Source organism: Mesocricetus auratus, unplaced genomic scaffold (assembly GCF_017639785.1).
Source record: "Mesocricetus auratus isolate SY011 unplaced genomic scaffold, BCM_Maur_2.0 Super-Scaffold_100026, whole genome shotgun sequence".
Taxonomy (NCBI): Eukaryota; Metazoa; Chordata; class Mammalia; order Rodentia; family Cricetidae; genus Mesocricetus; species Mesocricetus auratus.
Window position 1 is genome coordinate 9,129,033 of NW_024429207.1, and position 14,267 is coordinate 9,143,299.

General features: G+C 44.7%; 1 protein-coding gene across 10 annotated transcripts in view; it reads right to left on the reverse strand.

Moving 5' to 3' along the window:
* The window catches only part of Fat1 (FAT atypical cadherin 1), a 115,756-nt gene that overhangs the window by 82,569 nt on the left and 18,920 nt on the right, over positions 1-14,267 (reverse strand). The gene's annotated exons all lie outside the window — the stretch shown is intronic.

Genomic DNA, 14,267 nt, shown 5'->3' on the forward strand with positions numbered 1-14,267 from the left:
ACTGCGTTAGGTAAAAGTTTAAGACACCGGTTATTTTCATAAAACATTTTCAAAAGCCTGTAATTTCTTCAGCACTTAAGGCTCTCTCCACCAACATCCCCCCCAAAAAAAATCTCAAAGAGGAAAAAACATCAGATAAAACTACCTATGGCAGCCTGAAACAGGAACATAAACCTTCCCGGGATCCCTTCCCACCAACAGGCAGTCTGTTTTAGCTGCTTGGTTTTCAATCAGCTTACTAATAAGCCAGCTGAACGTGCAAGAGGAGACAATGTAGGACCCCTGGGATTGTGGTGTCTTTTCTTGAGCCCTGGAGCCATCCTGTGAACAAGAATAGCTTGGGCTGAGGACAGACAAGTCAACACAAAAAGCAAAGCCCCAAACTGCACAGCGGCTGGGCCCAGGGGAGCCTAGCGAAGAAAATACCTATGGCACAAACGGTGACTTGACTGATGGACAAGGCAGTTGTTTGGAGAATGGTTTGTCTGCCAATAAAGGCTGGGGTATGACTGTTTAGGACAGTGTCGGCACAGCTTTGGATTTTCCTACACTTACGCCATTCGGAGTCTTCAACATAATCTGGACTCCACTTGCCCTGCTCCACCTTTCTGAAACCATTTCTGGATCCATCTCTTCAGAAAGGATTCCATGGAGATACAGAGGGAAGGTCTCCCATCCCTCAGTCTTCCCAAGGAGCAACTAGACACTTCCAAGTGTATGTACATACAGGTGAAAAGTTTGTCACTGGAGGCCCAGACAGCAAGGGAGTAGACAAAGAATAAAAGTTTATTCAGATACAGTCAGTAAAATAAGGGTTTTTAATGTTTTTTGTTTTCATATGGATTATGGTTTATAATCCCAGCTATTCAGGAGACTGAGGTTTGATAGGGGATGTCCTCCTGTTTATATGTTTCTCTTATTGGCTGATGAATAAAACACTGATTGACCAGTAGCCAGGCATTAAGTCCACATGGGTTTGAGACTGGGTTAGGGCATTGGGCGTTTGACTCTGGTGCCCTAGGCATCAGGAGTGTGATCTAGTCTGGAATGGCCATCTGCATTTGGGTCTGAATGCCTCATGAATGTCACACCAGGCCCAGAGGCACACGTAATCTGCTCCCTTCTCTCGCCATCTCTAGCCTGTATATTTGAGCATATTTGAGCACAGGCATTCCTTACACGGGTCTAGATACGTGTATTAGTGACCGAGAGGCCAAACCAGGCATTAAGACTGAGAAATCTGGTAACGTTTATCTCAAGATAAAAGGTAGAAATAAGGCTAGAGATAGAGCTCCTCAGTAGAGCACTTGCCTAGCACATAGGCAAGGCTCTGGTCTCAATGCCCAGTATATCAAAGAAACTGGGGTCACGTGGGATGCGGAGGAGCTCTGGCCATTAAATCTCCCATTATTCAGTCAGGCTTTTCCGGAGTTTGCTTCTAAGTCTATGGCATCCCTCGACAGAAACATTCAGATTGGGATTGGGTATTTGCATCCATCAAGGGGGTTAAGAGGAGCATGTGGAAGTCGGGGGACAACTATGTGGAGTCAGTGTTCTCTTTTACCTTTGTATGGGTGGGTTCAGGGACAGAACTCAGGTACAAACAAGTGCCATTACCCAATGACCCATCTCGCCAGCCCTGGCTTTTAAAAAATTATGTATCTGCATGTGCTCAATTTAATCCAGTGTATCACTGCGGTGTTAAGAAATTCAATATCAATGCCAAGCAAAATAGAACCCACTACTTTCCAAATTGGACTGGAGCTCAAGACTTGGTCAAATGAATGACATATCATGGAAATGGCTGTGCAAACACTCTGCAGAGGATTGTAAGTCACTATCAGCATTCTGCAACCCCAGGAAAATATTTCCCACCCAGATATGTGAACACTCTTGAGAAGGAGCCTTAGAATCTATGACTCTTCATTCTGGCTTTGGTATTCAACATGACAAATGAAGCTGTTTCTAGAAAAGGGAAAATATAAACCAAAAGAAGTCAGCATCATGGGCTGAACTATTTTCTTGTTCTAATTCTTATCTTGGTGTGTCAGCCAAAGAATGCTTTTCAAGTTAAGGAAAGTGGTCACCAGCTAAAAAGAACATGCCAAGCCACAGAACAAACATGTGTGGGTCTTTCCATTAATATTTATTTAGGTGTTTGCCTTTACCATTTTATGATACCCAATCTGATGTTAACTTTTTACAGTCAATGAAGGCTTGCTGTGTGCCTCTAGGCATGAAACAGAACAGCCTCTGCCCCCACAAGCACCATTTTCTAGAAGGAAGGCAAAGCAAATTTTTAAAATGCATTCAAATAGTTATAAAAATGCACCATATGTAGAAAAAAATTCATAAACCTTTGGCCTTGAGCGGAAGAGGGTGGGCTAAGTCAAGGATGTGTGAAAATCCCTTAAGGGAACCCACTAGTATATAAGCTAATTTTAAAACAGTAATTTGAACACAGGTACCCTATATGGATTAACATGGGTTATTAAGTGAAACTCTCAGGATTGGGTATGAGCTACCTCCCCACAAGTTACTGGTGGGAGAGGATCCAGACATCTCCAAATCAATACAGGCTATTGCCATTGGTCTTGGTTGTTCATGAGAACTAAATGCTAAGACCCTATTGCTAAAGACAAAACACACTTTGATTATGAGACACAGAAATTGGGTTGGAACTGACCTGAAAATTTCCTCCCTGCTGGCTGGTTTTATAGTGCTGGAAGGTGATATGCGGGGGACAAGACAGCAATGGTCTTGACCAGTGTTGGACTCTGAATGCACGATGTGCCTATAGTGCAATATTGGCATGAAGGTTATGGGGGTAGATAATCACTCTCTGATTAGATCTGAAGCCGGCTCCACAGGAAGGAATTCATGACTGGTACTATAAACTTGGCCAAAAGTCAAAGGTTCAGGAGATCAGAGGCTCCAGGGCGGAACCTATTACTGCTGTTTTGTTGAATGCAAATGTTCTCAAAACCCATGGACCAGTGCAACTCTTAGACTTTGCCAGAAAAGCCTCTTTCTGCAGCAGAGAGCAGCTATGCAGACTCATTTTGTCAGAGTGCTGAGAATAAGTGACTACTCAGTGCTGGGCTCTGAATGGGGCATCTATGTCAACTCTCTCTACCAAGAAGAGAGGGCAACTACTCAGTGCTCATGGGACATCTACATCAACTCCCTCCACCAAGGTTCACTTAGAAGAGGGGGCAGAAAGATTGTGAGAGTCAAAGGATGGGCAGTGTGCTGTGACATGACACCATCCTGCTTACAACGGCCACTGGACTTCAAACTCACTGCAGTTGAGGATTTGCACAAGGTTAAGTCAAAAAGGGCAGTCAACATCCTAGTGGCAACATTGGTGGCCTTGGGAGGGAGGGAGGGAGGGAGGGAGGGAGGGAGGGAGGGAGAGAGGGAGGGAGGGAGGGAGGGAGGGAGGGAGGGAGGGAGGAGGATATGAAGGAATAAGTGTAAATAAGATAGGAAGCTGGGGTTAGGTCAGATAAAAAAATTCATTGGTCTTAAGCCACAATGTTATAATCTGTATCTGTGATGGTTAATTAGATCTTTCTGGCACCAATAACACAGGTAATTAAAACCCAACACAAATGATCGATCTATCGATCTATCGATCTATCTATCTATCTATCTATCGATCTATCTATCTATGCTTGCCTAATCAGCATCTATGTTATATGTTATCCCAGTATCTCTCTCCTTTGGGGGGGGGGGACGACAGGTGAGATAAGTTTTCTCTGTGTAACAGCCCTGGCTGTCCTGGAACTCACTCTGTAGACCACACTAACCTCAAACTCACAGACACCAACCTGCCCCTGCCTCCCAAGTGCTGAGACTAAAGGCATGTACAGGGCATGTTATCAGAGTATTGTAAGCATGTTTTTCTTTTGTTGGAGTTTTTTTTTTTTTTAATATAGCCAACTGTCTTTGAATCTGCAACTTTCCTACCTCATCCCTTCAAGCCCTGGCATGTATCACCACACCTTCAAAGATCTTCAAAGACATTTGGATCTGAAATGATGACTTCCATTCTGTTGCCTCAATCAAGCAAGTTAGCCTGGCATTTATACAGCCAGCTCACCCTCATTTAAACGGATTAAACATTGTCAGCTGAGCAACAAATCCCAAGATGAAAAGTGCCATGTAAACACTGGTTTGGTTTATCCAAAGATGACTGCCATCGAATAGCAACTGAAAGCCAGGCACTAGCATAAGCAAACTATAGATACCTGAAATGGCCTAATGTTAAGAGGCTTCAAGACTAAAGTGATAATAATTCGTGTTAACGGCTGTAAACCACAGATCAGACTGCTGCCATGGGCACCTTGACTCCATCTTTTCCCAAGGGTGGCTCTCTTTTGTAATGAACAATAGCCTCTCAAAAGAAGCACATTCATTTCTTTCTTTTGTCCTAAATAAAAGACAATTCCCAAATCTAACATTGTTTATTAAATCCTACACACCCTTGATTTGCAAGTCCAAGGACATAAACCCTGAGTCTTCAAGAAAACTAACTTTACTACTGAAGTGTGAGTTTTCTGACAGCTTACCCCAAGAAATAAAGGAATACTCATGGCAAGGTGATACATCTAAGGACCTGATGCTATCCCAGAGAGCTGCTTACCTTAAACAAAAATACTGTAATGTTTCCTTATGTAGCTGTGCCACCCCAACGGGGAGGCAGCACCATCTTACAAGGTAAAACAAAGGGGGGTATTTTACTTGACACAACATAAGATGATTTTCTATTGAATAATCTTAAACACAAGGACATACTTTTGAAGATGATTTTCTATTGAATAATCTTAAACACAAGGACATACTTTTCCATCAAAGAGTTTTCTCTGGTTCATTTATAAAAGAGAAATAAGAAAACTACTGCATTAAAAGCAAAGCAGCATTGGATTAAGTGTCATGTAATGAAGACTACTTAGCAGGCTGGAACACATCATTCCAATGATCAGGTACCCTTCCCCTCTTGGTCCCTCTACATGGCAACTTTGAGAAATATAACAGAGGGACTTAAAGCCAGGCTCTAAGGACACTGAAGGTCCATGAATACAACTTCAGCCCAGGGTGAACCCATGATGCTATAAGCAACCTGCTCTACCTCTGAAGAAAGAATAAACATCTTTGAAAAAGTTTCCGTGGCAACCAAACACACAGTGCACCGCTGCTTGTTAGAGGTTTAGACCTAGGTAGCAGGGATGCAGGAATTTTGCTCAAGCTTCATAACCATAATTATTATGTCAGTTGATTTGCTTGTTGACCCAGTAACTATGTGCTGCTACATTGGCCAGGGTGCTTAGCAGACAGGAGACAGATGATTAAAGTTGAACTCTAACCTTAAGTCCAAAAAGACAGAACTGGAAGAGCCGGATCCCAGCACCGAGTACACCATTCCCTTGACCACAGAACAGCAGGATGACTCAGTGCTAGGCAGCTGCTCCAGAGAAGCATCAAATGCATTATCAGGCCAACCTAGCCAATGATGTAGAGTGAGAGACTGTCAATTATCAGAATCCAACAATGGCTCGGTGGTTAAGAACACTCACTGCTCTTCCAAAGGACCCAGGTTCTGTTCCCAGCACCCACAGGGTAGCTCACAACTACCTACAACTCCAGATCTAGGGAATTCAATGTGCTCTTGTGACCTCCAAGGACGGACGGACGGACACACACACACATACACACACAAAATTTAAAAGGAGGAGGAGGAGGAGGAGGAGGAGGAGGCGGCGGCGGCACCGGAAAAAGATTTAGAATTCCCCACAATGAGCAATCTACAAGAAAACAGCAGTCAATCCCATGGGGGGGGGGGGTGGAGGGCTTGTGAAGAAAGTGTTGGTAAGCAGAACTATGTGGGACAGGAATAAAAGCTGATCAAGTGGTAGAAGTACACCAAATAAACCAGGGAGACTGGAAGCCATGGCCCACTGGAAGCTGGGACTGCCATGGGCAGGGGTGGAGACAGGAGGAAGGCACTGGCTTCCAGACAGATCAAAGGGGGAAGCAGGGGACCAGCGAGGGGCAGAGACAGAACACAGCAGGGAGCAAGGTTACCAGGCACTGCAGGCTGACCACAGAGCTGGGACTTTATGCACGGGCACAGAAGGGGGAAGGAAAGGTCCATGACAGCTGAACAACTCTACTGGAGAGTCAGGACAGGAAAACCGCAATTTTTTTTTTAAATCAAGAAAGAATATTGCAAGATGCAATGGCAGAAATCAATGTGCCTAATCTCTGCCCAGCATCACGTGTATCATTTACTAAAAACCTCAGTACCAGAGGGCAGCATCTAAATTTACTCATGGATTACCATGACACAGCTACACAGGCAACAGCCTATGTAAAAGGCTATTTATAACAGGTGTCACGCATTGCAAGTACTCAGTAAACAGCCACTATAACTACATACAGGCAATGAGGATGAAGGGGGCGGGGTGGGAGAAACTAGCTAGTGGCAAGACTATGGGACAAATTATCACCAACCAAAAAGCATTAAGGAATTACTGAAATAGACAGGGTAACTACTAGTTTTGGGGGAAAATCAATTACTGGAAATTTACATTTGGTAACCTCTCCTAAGGAGAAAAAAAAAGACAGTTTTTACAGAATCCCATTGCATAAGTTAGTTCATCGGCCATGAAACGGGTTCAATGCAGTATCAGCTATCGTGAGATTAGGAAGGCAAGCTGAGCTAAACGATGAGACTGGCCCTTCACGTTCATACATGTTTCCTGCTTTGCATCATCGCTATTGAACTGGAGAGCTGCCAAGCCAGCAAGCAGAGGCATGTGTCCTTGAATGGCAATCTTCTCAATGCCATTTATTCCCAGCAACGAAGCCATGAAAGACTCGTGGCACTAGGTCTTATATGGTGGACATGCAACATTTATGGCCAACGGTATGTTACGAATAAATCAACAGATGCTGTAAAGTTAATTGCAAAGTAATACAATAAGCAAAATATAAGCTGAAATACTGAAAACTTGACCAATCCAGCTTGCCAGGGCTAAAACACTTCATGACCAAAACAAAAGCCATTAAATGGTTATGATGGGAGAAAAATCCAACATGGACAGACACCTAGGGCATAAAAATCTATTTTCATAATTGGCGGAGGTGGGTAACAAAAAAAAAGACCAAACATTCACTGAACATTCCATCTTTATACACATGGATCACTCATCAAATTATGAATATCTAAACCTTTGACCTTCTTAGAACATTAAAAATAGCTCCCTGACAGGGCAGTGGAAGACTGGTTTTCTTACCAAGTGTCAGATGGCTGGTGGGGACAGCTATGGGAGCCAGCGTTTCAGGAGAGCAATGTCAGAGGACAATGACCACAAGGAACTCAATGCAAAGCTTCAGCTCCCCAGCAGGGTACACTGGGTCTGAAGGAGCCTAGTGACTACAGCAGCGGTCTTCAACCTTCCCAATGATGCAGCCGTTTAATACAGTTCCTCCTAAAACTATTTTCATTGCTACTTTACAACTGTAATTTTATTACTGTTAATGGATCATAATCTAATTATCTGTGCTTTCCAATGGTCTTCGCGACCCCTAAGAAAGAGTCCTTTGCCTTCCAATGGGGTCGAGACCCACAGGTTGAGAACCACTGACCTAAAGCATTGTTTCCATAGGAGAAGGTTCAGGGTACTGTTGCGCCCAATATTCCAGGGGGGGCGGGACTTTTACTGATAGTTAATTGCAAACACGGGTGAGGCACATGTCAACCATGGTGCTAAAACACAGTATGTGATTCAGAGGAAACTATGCGGAAGACACATTCAAGGGTCCTCCAAGACCAAGTCTCAAGAGTAGCATTCAAGCCTACAAGGGCTTCCTCCCAGCATCCCTCTGGGTGCCCCAGCTGGAAAGTGAGAAGCCATCCAAAGTTCTGTTGCCCAGTCCACCTTGGGCAAGTTCCTTAACCTCTCCATAAATGTTAGCTTACCTGAGATACAGGCAAAGCATCGGGTGGTTGTACAAATTAATACATTAATTCACATGAAGGGCTTACAACAACCACTTCAGAAAGTGGTTGGCGTTTATTTTCTGTTTTGTTTGGGGGACAGGGTTTTGCTATGTACATAGCCCAGGCTGGCTTCAAACTTGGAACTGGCTGAGTTTTACTACACTCATGCTTGCTATCATTATCCCTACCATGGAAAGTAGAGCTACAAACCCTGTTCTAAGGTCTCTTCTACCTGATACCCTCCAGCTCCAAATGTCCCCCCCACATACACGCTTGATGAGTGCACATGAGTGCTCACACAGTGCGCCCACAACACACACACACACACACACACACACACACACACACACACACACACACACACTTCATCTGAACCTGAAGGAGTGGTAAGTGCTGCTTCATTGTATACAACCTTGAAGGACAATGCTGCCTGCCCCTGAGCACTACATCATCCGACTTGGCTAAGTACCACACCAATAACCAAAGAAAAGCAACTCTTGCTTCCTTTCAAAACAACAGGGAGTTGCCTGGATTGCTAATTGGATTTTACTTTCACCTTTAAAAAGTAAAATCCTCCTGCCTCAGGAGCCTTTCTGGCCCCAGGAGAGGCTGCCTGGCCTGCCTCAACCGAACAGCAACTGCATAGCATCAGAGATGATTCCTGCCACAGCCTGACTTTCTTTCCATCTCAGTGGGGCTGGCTGGGAAGTAAACTTCTTTCCCCTCAACTTTGCTAGAAGGCTAAAAAGCGAGGGGGGAGGGAGGGAGTGAAACAACACAGACAGGGACACAGCAGCTGCTGCCACTTAAGGGAGGAGACAGCAACACAAAAACCCTTTCACCAGCAAATTTCTCAACTCCTTACCAGGGCCTCCCACCAGTATCTCGTTTAAGTTCTTGTCACCAGAAATTTCAGACCCAGTTCCAATGAGGGGAACTAACTGCTCCCACTGCAGTCACCACCCTACTGAGCAGCTCTGCTTGGCCCTTTCCACTGTGCAGACTCGGCGGTTAACCACACCTCCAAGGGCCACCCAGCTCCCAGCCACTTCTGCAGAGTCTGCAGTCATGGCCCAGGAGGACCCTCCTCATTGTGGCCTGTCGGGACTAGGAAAAAATAAGGAGGCCTAGTATGTGTGCACGATAGCCTTCCTTACGTTAGGAAAAGACATTCTTACAACTGGAATGGAAACTGCATAATATGAATGTATTCAGACTTCCAGGACATTCTCCCTCTCAATGAAGTCAGCAGTCAGGTTGGCCTGGACTAGAATTCTTTCTGCTTCCACCACAGAAATGCACTCACCCAGCGTCCACGTCACAGTGGAAGGCCAGGGGCCAACCTCCAGAGAAACAATACGAAAATCAGTGACTAAGATGTTCCCATAAAGAGAACACCACCCCATTTCCCTGTCAGAGAAAAGCAGTTCGGCTCAGACAGGCCTAGTGGTGGAAGTCTGTAGTCTCAGTGAGACCCTGTATCAAAATTTCACCACAATAAAAGGCCTGAGAATACAGATGTTTGCCTACATCTGTAGGTAAGTAGGTACTGGAGGGGGAAGGGTGGGGGGGAGAGATGTAGCCCTTTCCCTCCCACATCTCTTAGATGAGGATTTCTCTTGTCACAACAGCTAGATTTCCATATTAATCATTCCAAGTTTTCCATGGAAACATAAATTTCAATTCTGAAAACACAGTTGAGTCTGCAAGTAACACATCATTAGTAAGCTTACAATTTGCTCTTATCTTAATGAAAAATATGGGCTCCCCAAAGATGCAGTTAGAACAGGAAACACTCTGAGATGCATCTCCAGCAACAACCAAATACTGAACCAAACTATCCCAGCATGAAGAGGAATTGTGGTACCCACAGGCATCCATTACCCCACCCACCCTGGGGAAAAGACTCAACGAAGCATTGCCTTCAACATGTCCTCTAACAATTAAAATAAAAACAAAACAAAGCCAACCAAACAAACAACAACAAAACACAATGTGGGCTGAGCATTTCTGTCAACTGACTTAGTTTCCAAAATTAAGAAAATGATGTAAGATCCTGCTCCTCAGGCAATAACAGACATGGTGGGGGAAGGAGAGCTAAAGGATTTATTCCAGAAAGGTAAAAAAGAGAAGCTTACAACAAAGCAACCAGAAGCACAATGCAAAAAAATAAAAAAAGAGAGGTAAAGTGCAGTGTAATGTCCCTGGACCAAAAACTAAGCATGCACTCAGACATGCTTCAAAGACACCCCAAGAAGCATTTCCATCAATCTTTCCTTAGAATCCTCAGCAATGATATTTGAGTGCGTGTGCATACATAGGAGCCCTTGCAAACACAGGTGTGTGCTGGTGGTCACTCACAAGCTGGTACACTTCAGAGTTAGAGTCAAGTTTTTCCTCAGCCCTCTTCATCTTCACCCATGTGAACACAGGCATATATGCAGATGTACAAGCATGTGGGTGGAGACCATTAGGCGTGTTCCTCAATTACCTTTCTTTTTTTAACACATATGTATTTTGTCAGGGGAGAAGAGGAACCATCCCACAGTACCCATGGGGAGGTCGAAGGACAACTTATGGAGTCTGTTCTCTCCTCCTACCAGGCACGTTCCAATGAGCTTCAAGGATCTGCCCACCTCTTAGCCACCCTGCCACTGGGCTGGGGACCAGCTCCGCCCCGACTGGACTGACTAGCATAGGTGCTGGGGAGGCAAAGGGCAAACGGCAACGCTTTCCCTACTGGACCACTCGCCCAGGCCCCTCACTGACTTCAAGAGCCGTAATTAGAGCTCTGGAAGTTGGTACTTGGAGAACACTGGCTTCCCAAGTAGTTTTTCCACACAGTGCTCTACCCTTGCAAACCTCAAGTGGCAGAGCGATCACCAAGGCCAGGACCCCTTAGAATAGCTGAACCCCAGAAGCTGCTGAGAAAAACATCCACAGAGGGGGTCAGATAGGCAGATGGCTGCCACTCCCACACTTCAACTACATATTACCCCCTGCAAAGCAATTAGCAAAATATGTATGAAACTCGCAACTAATACAGCTGTGTATTTATTGGCTGGCACACTTTAGGGAGTCCATAGAATTTTCTAGTCACTATTTTTGTGGGTGCTTGAAACGGAAGCAGATAAAGAGAAGAGTCTTAAACAGGGTAAGAATTCGAGTCAGGCTACTGAACCGCTCCCTGGCCTGTGAAAAGTACATAGAGAAATGCATACTTGGTAGTGTTGAAATAGTTAAGCCGCCACAAAAATCTGCTCAGGTTACTCAATCAGTGTCAGCAGCTGAAAGCCAAGGGCAAGAAGCAGATTGGTAAGTAGACAGGTCCCTGGTCTCCAGAGTCAAAAACAGCTGTCCTAGCTGGCTTCCCTGCTGCTACGACAAAACACTGACCAAAAGCAACTTGGAGATAGGATGTAATTCATTTTACACTCCAACACTGAGGGAAGTCAACAGGAACCTGGAGGGAGGAACTAAGGGAGAGACCATGAAGGAGCACTGCTCTGGCTTGCTTCCTACGACTTGCTCCGCCTGGCCTGCTTTCTTCCACAACGCTGGACCACCGGCCCAGCTGCGGACACCCATAGTGGGCGGGGCTCTCCCACATCTACCAACAATCAAGCAAATGCCCCCCCCCCCCCCGCAGCATATATACCCACAGGCCAATCAGATGGAGGCCTATCAGATGGAGGCCTATCTTCGACTGAGGGTCCCTCCTCCCAGGTGGCTCTAGCTGGTGTCAAGTGGACAGAAACTAGCCATCATGGTGGCCCTGCACAGGCCCTGATCACTCAGCGCAACATCAAACAAATGCACCAATGTAAGTAAACACTGTGGAAATGGGCAAGGAGCCAAGTGCTAGCCTGACTTCAGCCAGTCTGCCTCCAGTTTACCTGCACGTTAGGATTGTCTTCTGTGAGGTTCCCAGGCTCCCCCAGCTGCCCCTGCTTTTCTTCAGTAGACAGAAATCTTTCTGTACTTCTGTACTGGTCAAACTTAAAAAACCAGCTTGCTAGTATTAGCTGTGGGTGTGTGTGCACAGGAATGCAGGTACAGGCACAGATGCGTATGCACGCGGGTAGAGGCAACTGGGTGTTTCTCAATCTCTACCTTTTTTTTTTAACATACATTAATTTTGGGGGGAGAAGAAGAATCACACTACAGTACCCACTTGGAGGGCAGAGGACAACTTACAGAGGTCACACCTCTCCTACCATGTGAGTTCCAGGGACTGAACTCTGGTTTTCAGGCTTGGTGTAGAGTCCTTACCTATGAGCTATCTTGAAAGCCCTTCATCTTATTTTTGGGGACAGGGTCCCTCACTGAACCTGGAGCCCACCCACTTGCCTAGGCTGGCCAGAGAAAGAGCTCTGCCTGTGTCTGACTCCTGAGGCCAGGGATTACAGACAAAGGCTCCCATGCCCAGCTGTTTTACAAGGGTGGCAGGGATCCAAACTTAAGGCTTCCTGTTTGCATGTCAAGCACTTCACCAGCTATACCACCCAAAAAAATACAAATTTTTCCTGAAGAAACAGCACTTAAAACCAACTGTCCTGGTTGGAAAGCTATAAAACAACTAGGTCAGATAATTCTGCTGCCCAACTTACATCTTTAAATACAATGGTCCAAATGTCTAACTAGCGTGTCACTTAAACAATTTCAGAAGCATCTATCACACAGGGAGTATAGTCCTCTGTAAAACAAGAACCACAGAATAGAGACTTAGAACTTCTCAGCTTTTCCCTTACCTTTAAATATCATTATAGACCCAGGAAACAGTCTCTCGAACGCTAACCAATGTCACTGCCCAGAATCCCAGTGCTTCCCCAGGCTCCCCTCCCACTAAATTACCACTGGAAAACTCTAGGCCCCACCTGGCTGCTACAGAGCTATATGGGTCTATTTCAGGATGCCACCCTGTTTGCCTACTTGTCTCCTCCTTCTCCCCATTTGGCAGCAGGAACAACCCCACCCCTTAAATTTATAGGTGACAAATACCAGTTTCCAAGTGATCCTTCTGAACAGCAATAAAAGCTATTTTCACTTTTAAAAAAAACAGTTAAAAGGCAGTGTTCATAATGTAAGTCACGAAGAGAATGCAAATTAAGGCTGAAACTATATTTTCTGAGTCAACTTTAACTTCTAACAGCTACTTATAGGCTTTGAAATTTATGCTGAGGAAAAAAAGGGTAGGAATTTCAACCTTAAATTTTGAGTATTTTTCTATGTCATTACTGGGCCAAAAATTCTAATTTATACTGGACAGCAGGACACACACACCCCCAAAATGAGTCTATCCTTCAGAAAACAGATTACCAAACACTATTGATTCTGCCATTTTCCTCTGTCTTAAACTAATTCGGAGACGTCTACATGAGGGATGCTAGTGAAATATAATCAATCAGGGGAAAACCCCTTGAATTAATAGAACATAATTTTTAAAAAGTCTGTATTCTCACATGCTATACACCCTTAGATGACAGTACAGCATCTAGGGTGATTTATGGCTAAAATCCTAAGGGCTTTTTTTGTTACTGTTTTATGCGTGGGGTATTACCAAACCAGCTGCCCTGGAGATTGCAGCTTTAGGACTGTATCCCGGAAGATACTATAGCACACTATAGCAAAACACTGCCACCATTTCAAAAACAATTAGTAAATCCAACACTTACTTTACTACTTCCTCACATAAGCCTTGAGGATATACCAAGCTGTGTCCAGAGTGCTTGCCTAACATGCAGAAGGTCCTAGGTTCAATCCCCAACATCATAACAACAACAACAACAAGCTGAATGTCTTCCTCTTATAGATAAAAAGAAGTTAATTTTAAGAAGTGTTTCACTTGTCCAAGATCATGACTGAAGAAGGCAGCTGCAAGCCAGGTCTCTTTAGTTCAACATTCCATTACCCTACAATGGCCTCTCAAATCCTGGAGGGGGTAGAGCAGGCATAAAATCTCTGGGTACACTGCATAATTTTGCATGTGTGCAACGCCTCCTAGACAGCATGCCAAATGGTACTGATGTTACTGTATTAGCATGCAAACCTAACACCATGCAACACCTTAGCCGGAATGAGCTTCAAAATTACTACAAAACCACAATGATGGTCTTGATAATACAGTACAGACTTAAAAGATGAGTATCGGTGGTAATGATTTCAATTCTCTTTTACTCATCTTCTATACACTTCACCCTTCAGTTCCTTTGGGTAGAGCCTAGTGGCTTACTCCATCTTCAAAGCCCCACAAGGACAA